This window comes from Cherax quadricarinatus, chromosome 21 (assembly GCF_038502225.1).
Source record: "Cherax quadricarinatus isolate ZL_2023a chromosome 21, ASM3850222v1, whole genome shotgun sequence".
NCBI classification, from domain to species: Eukaryota; Metazoa; Arthropoda; class Malacostraca; order Decapoda; family Parastacidae; genus Cherax; species Cherax quadricarinatus.
The window spans coordinates 21,813,623-21,826,407 of record NC_091312.1 but is presented as its reverse complement, the minus strand read 5'-3'; positions in this window follow the sequence as shown (position 1 = coordinate 21,826,407).

Below are 12,785 nucleotides of genomic sequence, written 5' to 3'. Positions count from 1 at the left end.
CTCTTCATGGTGGTCTGGTATATTAAAAAAAAAAAAATTGTGTGACACACAAAAACTTCAGCGTTTGATAATACACACCCCATTCAGAAAGCATAAAAAATCATTATTGTCCGTTTGTAAATGATTCTTTGAAGCGCATCGTTATCACCGCTCTAACTGACGTGTCCAGTACGTGGTGATAATTTAATCCAGCTGCGTATGTGTGTTTACCTCAGAGCAACACTCACGCTCCAATTGATATTCATCGTTTATTTATGCAAAAATTTTCCACCTTATTTAAATTCGGAAACTTTTAGCGTATGCCTTCCCCCTCCCCCAATCCCCCCACTCCCCTCACTCCCCCACTACCCACACTCCCCCCACTCCCCCCACTCCCCACACTCCCCACACTCCCCCCACTGCCCTTCCCCCCCCCCACGTTATACAAGTCTTGAACTTCCTCTCTTGTCACGCTCCATTAAAAGTTTAGAGAAAGATAAAAGCAACTTTCTCCTCGAGTATTACAAGTTCCATTACAAGGCAGCTTGGTGAAGATAACTCCTTAATTACTTCAGAACTATTAAAATACATAAAAAAAAAAATTAAGATAACAAAACAAGAAATATATGAAATATTTCTTAACTATTGTAAAGAGGTCAGTACTTGCCTTCTCAGTAATGTCTCTTGAAGACTGGATACTCAAAACAGTAAATTAAATACACTTGTATAGTGTATGTTATCAAGGTCACAGGATATATACACCGAGAGGTGTATTTCTCTCAAGGTATACAGTGCATGCTTAGTTTATTTTAATCCTTATTTTAGGTATTAAAATATTCTTGAATGGTGTTCAAAGGTTTACGTCAAGGATATATATTTTGATGAGCATATCTTGACGTGTATGCTCTGAGGGCAAGAGTACGTGCACTGAGAGAAGAGTCCGTGCACTGAGAGCAAGAGTGCGTGCACTGAGAGCAAGAGTGCGTGCACTGAGAGCAAGAGTGCGTGCACTGAGAGCAAGAGTGCGTGCACTGAGAGAAGAGTGCGTGCACTGAGAGGAAGAGTGCGTGCACTGAAAGCAAGAGTGCGTGCACTGAGGGCAAGAGTGCGTGCACTGAGGGCAACAGTGCGTGCACTGAGAGCAAGAGTGCGTGCACTGAGAGCAAGAGTGCGTGCACTGAGGGCAAGAGTGCGTGCACTGAGAGCAAGAGTGCGTGCACTGAGAGAAGAGTGCGTGCACTGAGAGGAAGAGTGCGTGCACTGAAAGCAAGAGTGCGTGCACTGAGGGCAAGAGTGCGTGCACTGAGGGCAACAGTGCGTGCACTGAGAGCAAGAGTGCGTGCACTGAGAGCAAGAGTGCGTGCACTGAGAGCAAGAGTGCGTGCACTGAGAGCAAGAGTGCGTGCACTGAGAGCAAGAGTGCGTGCACTGAGAGCAAGAGTGCGTGCACTGAGAGCAAGAGTGCGTGCACTGAGAGAAGAGTGCGTGCACTGAGAGGAAGAGTGCGTGCACTGAAAGCAAGAGTGCGTGCACTGAGGGCAAGAGTGCGTGCACTGAGGGCAACAGTGCGTGCACTGAGAGCAAGAGTGCGTGCACTGAGAGCAAGAGTGCGTGCACTGAGAGCAAGAGTGCGTGCACTGAGAGCAAGAGTGCGTGCACTGAGAGCAAGAGTGCGTGCACTGAGAGCAAGAGTGCGTGCACTGAGAGCAAGAGTGCGTGCACTGAGAGGAAGAGTGCGTGCACTGAGGGCAAGAGTGCGTGCACTGAGAGCAAGAGTGCGTGCACTGAGAGCAAGAGTGCGTGCACTGAGAGCAAGTGTGCGTGCACTGAAAGCAAGAGTGCTTGCAATGTGAGAAGAGTGCGTGCACTGAGAGAAAGAGTGCGTGCACTGAGAGCAAGAGTGCGTGCACTGAGAGCAAGAGTGCGTGCACTGAAAGCAAGAGTGCGTGCACTGAGGGCAAGAGTGCGTGCACTGAGAGCAAGAGTGCGTGCACTGAGAGCAAGAGTGCGTGCACTGAGAGGAAGAGTGCGTGCACTGAGGGCAAGAGTGCGTGCACTGAGAGAAGAGTGCGTGCACTGAGAGCAAGAGTGCGTGCACTGAGAGCAAGAGTGCGTGCACTGAGAGCAAGAGTGCGTGCACTGAAAGCAAGAGTGCGTGCACTGAGAGAAGAGTGCGTGCACTGAGGGCAAGAGTGCGTGCACTGAGAGCAAGAGTGCGTGCACTGAGAGCAAGAGTGCGTGCACTGAAAGCAAGAGTGCGTGCACTGAGGGCAAGAGTGCGTGCACTGAGAGCAAGAGTGCGTGCACTGAGGGCAAGAGTGCGTGCACTGAGGGCAAGAGTGCGTGCACTGAGAGCAAGAGTGCGTGCACTGAAAGCAAGAGTGCGTGCACTGAGGGCAAGAGTGCGTGCACTGAGAGCAAGAGTGCGTGCACTGAGAGCAAGAGTGCGTGCACTGAGAGGAAGAGTGCGTGCACTGAGGGCAAGAGTGCGTGCACTGAGAGCAAGAGTGCGTGCACTGAGAGCAAGAGTACGTGCACTGAGAGAAGAGTCCGTGCACTGAGAGCAAGAGTGCGTGCACTGAGAGCAAGAGTGCACATACACGTAGACTGGAATATATCTTACCTTATATGCACAAGGTATTAACATTAAACTCTTTACATCAATATTTAGAATTAAATATCTCAGACTGGTAAACAGGTGACAAACAACATTAAGGATCCATGGTAAACATCACAGTGAAACGCATGTTTGCGAATATGAACAAAATACCACAGTGAAAATAGGAAATAAAAGCTGAGCGCTTTCATGTGCTTACACACACATCTTCAGAAGATATGTAAGCACATGAAAACCCTAAGTTTATATTTCCTCTTTTCTCTGTGGTATTTTTTTCTTAATGATCCACGTGTGTTGATAGGCGATAATCGCAATTGACCAAGGATATATACATCGTTAGGTATGTCTTGCAGTGTATATATACTGAGAGTTAAATCTCAGTTATATTAATTACAGTATTCCTGACGGGTTTTGAACAGATTATATGTAGCCTTAAAAACCCTTCATATACTCGACAGGCTTTAAACCCAATTAACTATTAACAAATCTCATTCAAGGACATATACACCAAGATATATATAATGTCTCTGAGTGTATATAATCCTGATGTTTACTTTTATCTATATTCTAGGTATTGAAGTCTAAATGACCCTCGGGTAGTCGATAAGCTTTAAACCTAATAACCTACAACGAATCATCTCAGTATCAAGGTGTATATATTGTGAATAATATGTATCATGATGTGTATGCACTGGGGACAGCAGTGTATATAAAAAAGTTGGGTAATGTGTATCAGTATATACAGTATAAACTTACTTTTTAATCTCAACATTTGAGATTAAATTTTCATTTACTGATAAAAATGATAAACCAAATAAGCGAGTTATGTGTAATTCTCTTCGTTTATTAAACAAAAGGTTTAAATATCGAGAGAAAAATGTACAAATAATTAAGCAGGTTAATGAGTTATGATTATCAGTCATTAACCTGCTTAATTACTGTTTATATTTTAATTATAACGCAGATAGTTTGCAGAATAGTTATTACATTGTTACTGGCTCATTGTCTTTGATAAAATTATCACAGTTATTTACGCTTCACTTAACTATATTGATGCATATTATGTATGTTACACACACTCACACACACACACTCACATACACACACACACACATACACACACACACACACACACACACACACATACACGCACACACACATACACACACACACTCTGGGGGGGCAGACCAGATGGGGACACCAGCAAGGAATACACCAACAAGTGTTGGACGACATACATACAGATGAGGAGGAGGTGAAGAAACTGCTAAGGGACATCGATACCTCAAAGGCAATGGGACCGGACAACATCTCTCCGTGGGTCCTTAGAGAGGGAGCAGATATGTTGTGAGTACCACTTACCACAATCTTCAACACATCCCTGGAAACTGGGCAACTACCTGAGGTATGGAAGACGGCAAATGTAGTTCCCATTTTCAAAAAAGGAGACAGAAAAGAGGCACTAAACTATAGACCTGTGTCATTGACGTGTATAGTATGCAAAATTATGGAGAAGATTATCAGGAGGAGAGTGGTGGAGCACCTGGAACGGAACAGGAGTATAAATGCCAACCAGCACGGATTCACGGAAGGCAAATCCTGTGTCACAAACCTTCTGGAGTTTTATGATAAAATAACAGAAGTAAGACAAGAGAGAGAGGGGTGGGTTGATTGCATCTTCTTGGACTGCAAGAAGGCCTTTGACACAGTTCCTCACAAGAGATTAGTGCAGAAGCTAGAGCATCAGGCGCATATAACAGGAAGGGCACTGCAATGGATCAGAGAATACCTGACAGGGAGGCAACAACGAGTCATGGTACGTAATGATGTATCACAGTGGGCACCTGTGACGAGCGGGGTCCCACAGGGGTCGGTCCTAGGACCAGTGCTACTTTTGGTATATGTGAACGACATGACGGAAGGGTTAGACTCAGAAGTGTCCCTGTTTGCAGATGATGTGAAGTTAATGAGGAGAATTAAATCTGATGAGGACCAGGCAGGACTTCAAAGAGACCTGGACAGACTGGACACCTGGTCCAGCAAATGGCTTCTCGAATTTAATCCTGCCAAATGCAAAGTCATGAAGATAGGGGAAGGGCACAGAAGACCACAGACAGAGTATAGGCTAGGTGGCCAAAGAGTGCAAACCTCACTCAAGGAGAAAGATCTTGGGGTGAGTATAACACCGAGCATGTCTCCGGAAGCACACATCAATCAGATAACTGCTGCAGCATATGGGCGCCTGGCAAACCTGAGAACAGCATTCCGATACCTTAGTAAGGAATCATTCAAGACACTGTACACCGTGTATGTCAGGCCCATACTGGAGTATGCAGCACCTGTTTGGAACCCGCACTTGATAAAGCACGTCAAGAAACTAGAGAAAGTACAAAGGTTTGCAACAAGGTTAGTTCCAGAGCTAAGGGGAATGTCCTACGAAGAAAGATTAAGGGAAATCGGCCTGACGACACTGGAGGACAGGAGGGTCAGGGGAGACATGATAACGACATATAAAATACTGCGTGGAATAGACAAGGTGGACAAGGACAGGATGTTCCAGGGAGGGGACACAGAAACAAGAGGCCACAATTGGAAGTTGAAGACACAAATGAGTCAGAGAGATAGTAGGAAGTATTTCTTCAGTCATAGAGTTGTAAGGCAGTGGAATAGCCTAGAAAATGACGTAGTGGAGGCAGGAACCATACACAGTTTTAAGACGAGGTTTGATAAAGCTCATGGAGCGGGGAGAGAGAGGGCCTAGTAGCAACCGGTGAAGAGGCGGGGCCAGGAGCTAGGACTCGACCCCTGCAACCACAAATAGGTGAGTACACATACACACACACACATACACACACACACACACACACACACATACACACACACACACACACACACATACACACACACACACATTCACACACACACATACTCACACACACACTCACACTCACTCAAACACGCTCACACACAACACACACACACACACACACACACACACACACACACACACACACACACACACACACACACACACACACACACACACGCTGCAGGAGGCCAAGAGAGGAATATGAAGAGAGCAACAGAGCAATGGTGGACACACTTGCTGAGGTGGCAAGAAGAGCTCACTCCAGCAGAGCAAAGTTGCTGGTTACGGGGGATTTCAACCACAGGGAGATTGACTGGGAAAACCTGGAGCCACATGGGGTCCCGAAACATGGAGAGCCAGGATGTTGGACGTGGTGCTGGAAAACCTCATGCACCAACATGTTAAGGACACTACCAGAGTGAGAGGGGAGGATGAACCAGCAAGATTGGACCTTGTGCTCACCCTGGGCAGCTCAGATATTGAGGACATCAAGTATGAGAGTCCCCTAGGAGCAAGCGACCACGTGGTTCTGTGCTTTGAATACATAGTAGAGCTGCAAGTGGAGAGAATAACAGGAGTTGAATGGGAAAAGCCTGACTATAAATGAGGGGACTACATAGGGTTGAAGAACTTCCTGCGGGAGGTCCAGTGGGACAGTGAACTGGCAGGAAAGCCAGTAAATGAAATGATGGAATATGTAACAACAAAATGCAAGGAGGCAGTGGAAAGGTTTATTCCCAAGGGCAACAATAACAACGGGAAGACCAGACGGTGTAAGGAGGCAAAAACAAAATGCAATAGAGAATGGAAAAAGTACAGAAGGCAGAGAACACACGAAAATAGGGAGATCAGTCGCAGAGCCAGGATTGAGTACGCACAGGTAAGGAGGGAAGCCCAGCGACAGTATGAAAATGACATAGCATCGAGAATCAAGACTGACCCGAAACTGTTGTATAGCCACATCAGGAGGAAGACAACAGTCAAAGACCAGGTGTGTCACAAACCTACTGGAGTTTTATGACAAGGTGACAGAAGTAAGACAAGAGAGAGAAGGGTGGTCGACTGCATTTTTTTGGACTGCAAGAAGGCCTTCGACACAGTTCGTCACAAGAGGTTACTGCAAAAGCTAGATGATCAGGCACACATAACTGGAAAGGCACTGCAATGGATCAGAGAATACCTGACAGGGAGGCAACAGCGAGTCATGGTATGTGACGAGGTGTCTGAGTGGGCGCCTTTAAAAAGCGGGGTTCCACCGGGGTCAGTCCTAAGACCTGTGCTGTTCTTGATATATGTGAATGACATAACGGAAGGGATAGACTCAGAGGTGTCCTTGTTTGCAGATGTTGTGAAGTTAATGAGAAGAATCAAAATCGGACGAGGATCAGGCAGGACTACAAAGAGACCTGGACAGGCTACAAGCCTGGTCCAGCAACTGGCTCCTTAAGTTTAACCCTGCCAAATGCAAAGTCATGAAGATTGGGGAAGGGCAAAGAAGACCGCAGACACAATATCGTCTAGATGGCCAAAGACCGCAAACCTCACTCAAGGAAAAAGATCTGGGGGTGAGAATAACACCGAGCACATCACAGGAGGCACACATCAACCAAATAACTGCTGCAGCATACTGGCGCCTGGCAAACCTGAGAATAGCGTTCCGATACCTTAATAAGCAATTGTTCAAGACACTGTTCACTGTGAATGTTAGGCCCATACTGGAGTACGCGGCACCAGTCTGGAACCCACTCCTGGTCAAGCACGTCAAGAAGTTAGAGAAAGTACAAAGGTTTGCAACAAGGCTAGTCCCAGAGCTCACGGGAATGTCGTACGAGGAAAGGTTGAGGGAAATCGGACTGGCGACACTGGAGGACAGAAGGGTCAGGGGAGACATTATAACGACATGGAAGATACTGCGTGGAATAGACAAGGTGGACAGAGACAGGATGTTCCAGAGAGGGGACACAGGGACAAGGGGTCACAACTTGAAGCTGAAGACTCAGATGAGTCACAGGGACATTAGGAAGTATTTCTTCAGTCATAGAGTTGTCAGCAAGTGGAATAGCCTAGCAAGTGAAGTAGTGGAGGCAGGAACCATACATAGTTTTAAGAAGAGGTACGATACAGCTCAGGAAGCAGAGAGAGAGAGGACCTAGTAGCGATCAGTGAAGAGGCGGGGCCAGGAGCTGAGTCTCGACCCCTGCAACCACAATTAGGTGAGTACATTTAGGTGAGTACAAACACAAAAGGACACACACAGACACACACACAGACACAGACACATACACACACACACACACTCACACACAACAGACACACACACAGACATACAGACACACACAGACTTACACACAGACACAGACACACACACACAGACACACACACAGACACAGACACATACACCCACACACACACACACTCACACACACACAGACACACACACAGACATACAGACACACACACACACACTCACACAAACACACACACACTCCCACACACAGAGACACACACACACACACACACACACACACACACACACACACACACACACACACACACAGACACAAACACAAAGAAACAGACACACACACACAGACACACAGACATACAGACACTCACACACACACACACACACACACACACACACACACACACACACACACACACACACACACTCACACAAACACACACACACTCCCACACACACAGAGACACACACACACACAGACACAAAGAAACAGACACACACACACAGACACACAGGCATACAGACACTCACACACACACACACACACACACACACACACACACACACACACACACACAAACACTCACACACACACACACACACTTGTGGAGGAGTCACGCGGTTTGAGCTCGTGTTTTGGTGGTAATTTCTGACTGTGCCATAAGGAATAGAGTGTGGGATATCGGCGTTTGCATGCATAAGAGTGCATATAATCACTTAAGCCCCGAAAAAAGGAAATATATGTGATCACAGAAAAGAAAAGAAAGGAAATAGTGCTGAGTGTTTATTGGGGGCCGTTGGAAGGGTGAACGGTTGTGTCAGGCCTAAATAGTGTTGCCATAATAACGCAGTGGGGTATTTGAAGAATAAGTGCGACTCAAGACCAGGGAGATAAGAGATATGTATAGATGTGTCAGTAAATACAGTGAGTGAGTGAAAAAATTAGAAGAGGTAGAGACTATAGTGCATACAGGAAGTTAGTGGAAAAATTACCGAGAAGCATCAATCTTCAACTACTGGGACAGGACAGACCTGCAACGTTACTGCACTGCCAGCCGCAAGTAATATTCACCTAGTTTGAGTTGCATGGGGTCAGTAGTACCTGTCTCTGGCTGGAATTGGGGGTCACTCTCCTCGAGCTATCAGAATTAGAATAAGCAACATTTACTGGTATTTAATAGAATTTAGAGGTAGCGGCATATAGGCGAAGCCTAGTGTATTTATTTTTGAACGTAATTTTAAACGCATAAGAGCACAGTGGGAACCAAGAGATTGGGTACATATACAATAAATATGTAGTACATACGTGGGAAATAAGGACTGTTTACATAAACATATGCACACACTTGGTGAGAACAACTCTGCTGTTAGGCAATTGAATAGCTATAGCACACATACACACACACACACACACACACACACACACACACACACACACACACACACACACACACACACACACACACACACACACATACACACACACACACACACACACACACATATATATATATACAGGATTTCACACCTTCCTGTGAAGTGACACTATAACCCTTCCTTTCCCCCCCCCATCTCTCTCCCTCCTCTCTCTCTCTCTCTCTCTCTCTCTCTCTCTCTCTCTCTCTCTCTCTCTCTCTCTCTCTCTCTCTCTCTCTCTCTCTCTCTCTCTGTCTCTCTCTCTCTCTCTCCCTTTCTCTCATCCTCTCTCTCTTCCTCTCTCTCTTCCTCTCACTTTCTCTCTCTTCCTCTCTCTCTCCCTCTCCCTCTCTCTCTTCCTCTTCTATTGTCTCTCTCTCTCTTCCCTTGTCACTCCCCCCTCTCTCTTACTTTCTCCCCCTTTTACCCTTCTTTTCCCCTCCTTCTAGGCTCCCCTTCTCTCTCTCCCTCTCTCTCACTCTCTCCCTCTTTTTCTTTTTTTTCTTTCTCTCTCTTTCACTAAAAAAAAAAAAAAAAAAAAAGGTTGGGACTCGCAGTAATCATGGATCAGATGACAATGGTACTGGTAGGGAGGAATGGATGGAGGAACAGTGGAAAAGGATAGAGCAAGAATGGGAGAGAAAATTAGGAGAGCTTTCTGAAAAAATGGAGAAAGAGCTCTCTGTGAAATGGGAAAAGAGGTTGGAGAAGGAGACGAAGAATTGGGAGTCACAAGTCGAAACTGCAGTAGCCAGGGTAAAGGTCCTAGAATTTGAGGAAAACAGGCTGAAGCAAGTCTCAGGGGTAGTAACCAGAGAAGACATACCATATGAAGCTGAGAGGCTGAACAGGAAGGAAGGAGATATGAATTATGCTAAGGTCAAATCAGCCTGCAAAGAAGGGCCAGAGAATGGAAGGGAAGAGCAGATGGGTGCAGAAGGAGAGGGAGATAGGTCGAATGCTGAGGCACAACCATGCTACCAAGAGCCAATGGAAAAATCAAGGGAGAAAATGACCACTTACAGACAGGAACCAGAGTCACAGATGGAGAGGCAATGGGAGGAGGAAAGGGCAAAATCAGTGATATACAACATATCACACCATCCCAACACACACTACAATCCATACCCACAGCTTCCACCCAACCCCCAATCATAGAATCCCACAGTATGCTACCAGGTCTCCCACCCTCACAGGCCCCCCAACCCACAGTGTTGGAAAGGAAACTGAAGGTATGGTACACAAACGCTGATGGAATAACAAACAAGTGGGAGGAGTGGCACGAAAGAGTCAAAGAGACATCACCGGACATCATAGCTCTCACAGAAACCAAGCTTACAGGTATGATAACAGATGCCATCTTTCCAACGGGATACCAGATCCTGAGGAAAGACAGAAGGAACAGGGGGGGTGGAGTAGTGGCATTGCTGATCAAAAATCGATGGAATTTTGATGAGCTGGAGAGAGGAGACAGCGGAGAAGAAAGTGATTACATAGCGGGAACGCTTCACTCTGGAGGTCCCAAGGTGATAATTGCAGTGATGATATAACCCACCACAGAACAGCAGGAGACCAGGGTATGAGTATGACGAGAGTAATAGAGCGATGGTTGACACACTGGCTGCAGTGGCCAGAAGAGCTCATGCATGCAGGGCAAAGCTCCTGATCATGGGCGACTTTAACCACAAGCAGATCGACTAGGAGAACTTGGAGCCACATGGGGGCCAAGATACATGGAGGGCTAAGATGATGGAGGTGGTACTGGAAAACTTCATGTACCAACACGTAAGGGACACTACAAGAGAGAGAGGAGAGGATGAGCCAGCAAGACTGGACTTTGTATTCACCTTGAGCAGTGCAGATATTGAGGACATCACATATGAAAGACCCCTTGGGGCCAACGATCATGTGGTTTTGAGCTTCGAATACACAGTAGAGCTACAAGTGGAGGGGAAAGCAGGAAGGCCAGGACAAATGAAACCAAACTACAGGAAAGTGGACTACACGGGAATGAGTAACTTCCTGAACGAGGTTCAGTGGGACAGAGAACTGGCAGGGAAGCCAGTTAATGAGATGATGGAATATGTAGCAACAATGTGCAAGGAGGCTGAAGAGAGGTTTGTACCCAAGGGAAACAGGAATAATGAAAAAGCCATGATGAGTCCATGGTTCACCCAAAGGTGCAAGGAGGCAAAAACCAAGTGTGCTAGGGAATGGAAGAAATATAGAAGGCAAAGGACCCAGGAGAATAAGGAGAGCAGTCGTAGAGCCAGAAACGAATATGCACAGATAGGAAGGGAGGCCCAGCGTCAATATGAAAACGACATAGCCGGCAAAGCCAAATCTGACCCAAAGCTGTTATACAGCCACATCAGGAAGAAAACAACCGTCAAGGACCAGGTATGGATATAGACTCACTAGAGAACATACAGAGAAGAATGACTAAAATGATTTACTGTGTAAGGAACCTCCCGTATGAAGATAGACTCAAAGCCTTAAATCTCCACTCTCTGGAGAGGCGTAGAATGAGGGGAGATATCATTGAAGTGTATAAGTGGATGACAGGCATAAACAAGGGAGATATTAATAAAGTACTGAGGGTGTCGAACCAGGTAAGAACCAGGAATAATGGATTTAAGTTGGATAAATTTAGATTTAAAAAGGACATAGGTAAGTAATGGTTTTCTAACAAGAGTTGTAGATGCGTGGAACAGTCTTCCCAGTGGGGTGATAGAGGCTAGGACCTTGGGTAGCTTTAAGAAGAGACTGGACAAATATATGAGTGGGAGGGGCTGGGTTTGATTGGTGTCATTGGGTACGGGAGTTATTTCTAGGGAAGCTTTATGTAGTAGTCGTTTTGATAAGGACCTGCCTCGCATGGGCCAGTAGGCCTTCTGCAGTGTTCCTCCATTCTTAGGGTCTTATGTTCTTAATCAGGCTAAGGAAGGAAGGAGGAGAGACAACAAGAAATGCCAGTGACGTATGTGAGGAACTCAACAAGAGATTCAAAGAAGTGTTCACAGAGGAGACAGAAGGGGCTCCAGAAAGACGGAGAGGTGGGGTACACCACCATGTGCTGGACACAGTACACACAACCGAGGAAGAAGTGAAGAGGCTTCTGAGTGAGCTAGATACCTCAAAGGCAATGGGGCCAGATAACATCTCTCCATGGGTCCTGAGAGAGGGAGCAGAGGCGCTATGTGTACCCCTAACAACAATATTCAATACATCTATCGAAACAGGGAGATTGCCTGAGGCATGGAAGACAGCAAATGTGGTCCCAATCTTTAAAAAAGGAGACAGACATGAAGCACTAAACTACAGACCAGTGTCACTGACATGTATAGCATGCAAAATCATGAAAAAGATTGTCAGGAGAAGAATGGTGGAACATCTAGAAAGGAATGATCTCATCACCAGCATACAACATAGTTTCAGAGACGGGAAATCCTGTGTCACAAACCTACTGGAGTTCTATGACATGACAGCAGTAAGACAAGTGAGAGACGGGTGGGTGGATTGCATTTTCTTGGACTGCAAGAAGGCGTTTGACACAGTACCACACAAGAGATTAGTGCAAAAACTGGAGGACCAAGCAGGGATAACAGGGAAGGCACTGCAATGGATCAGGGAATACTTGTCAGGAAGACAGCAGCGAG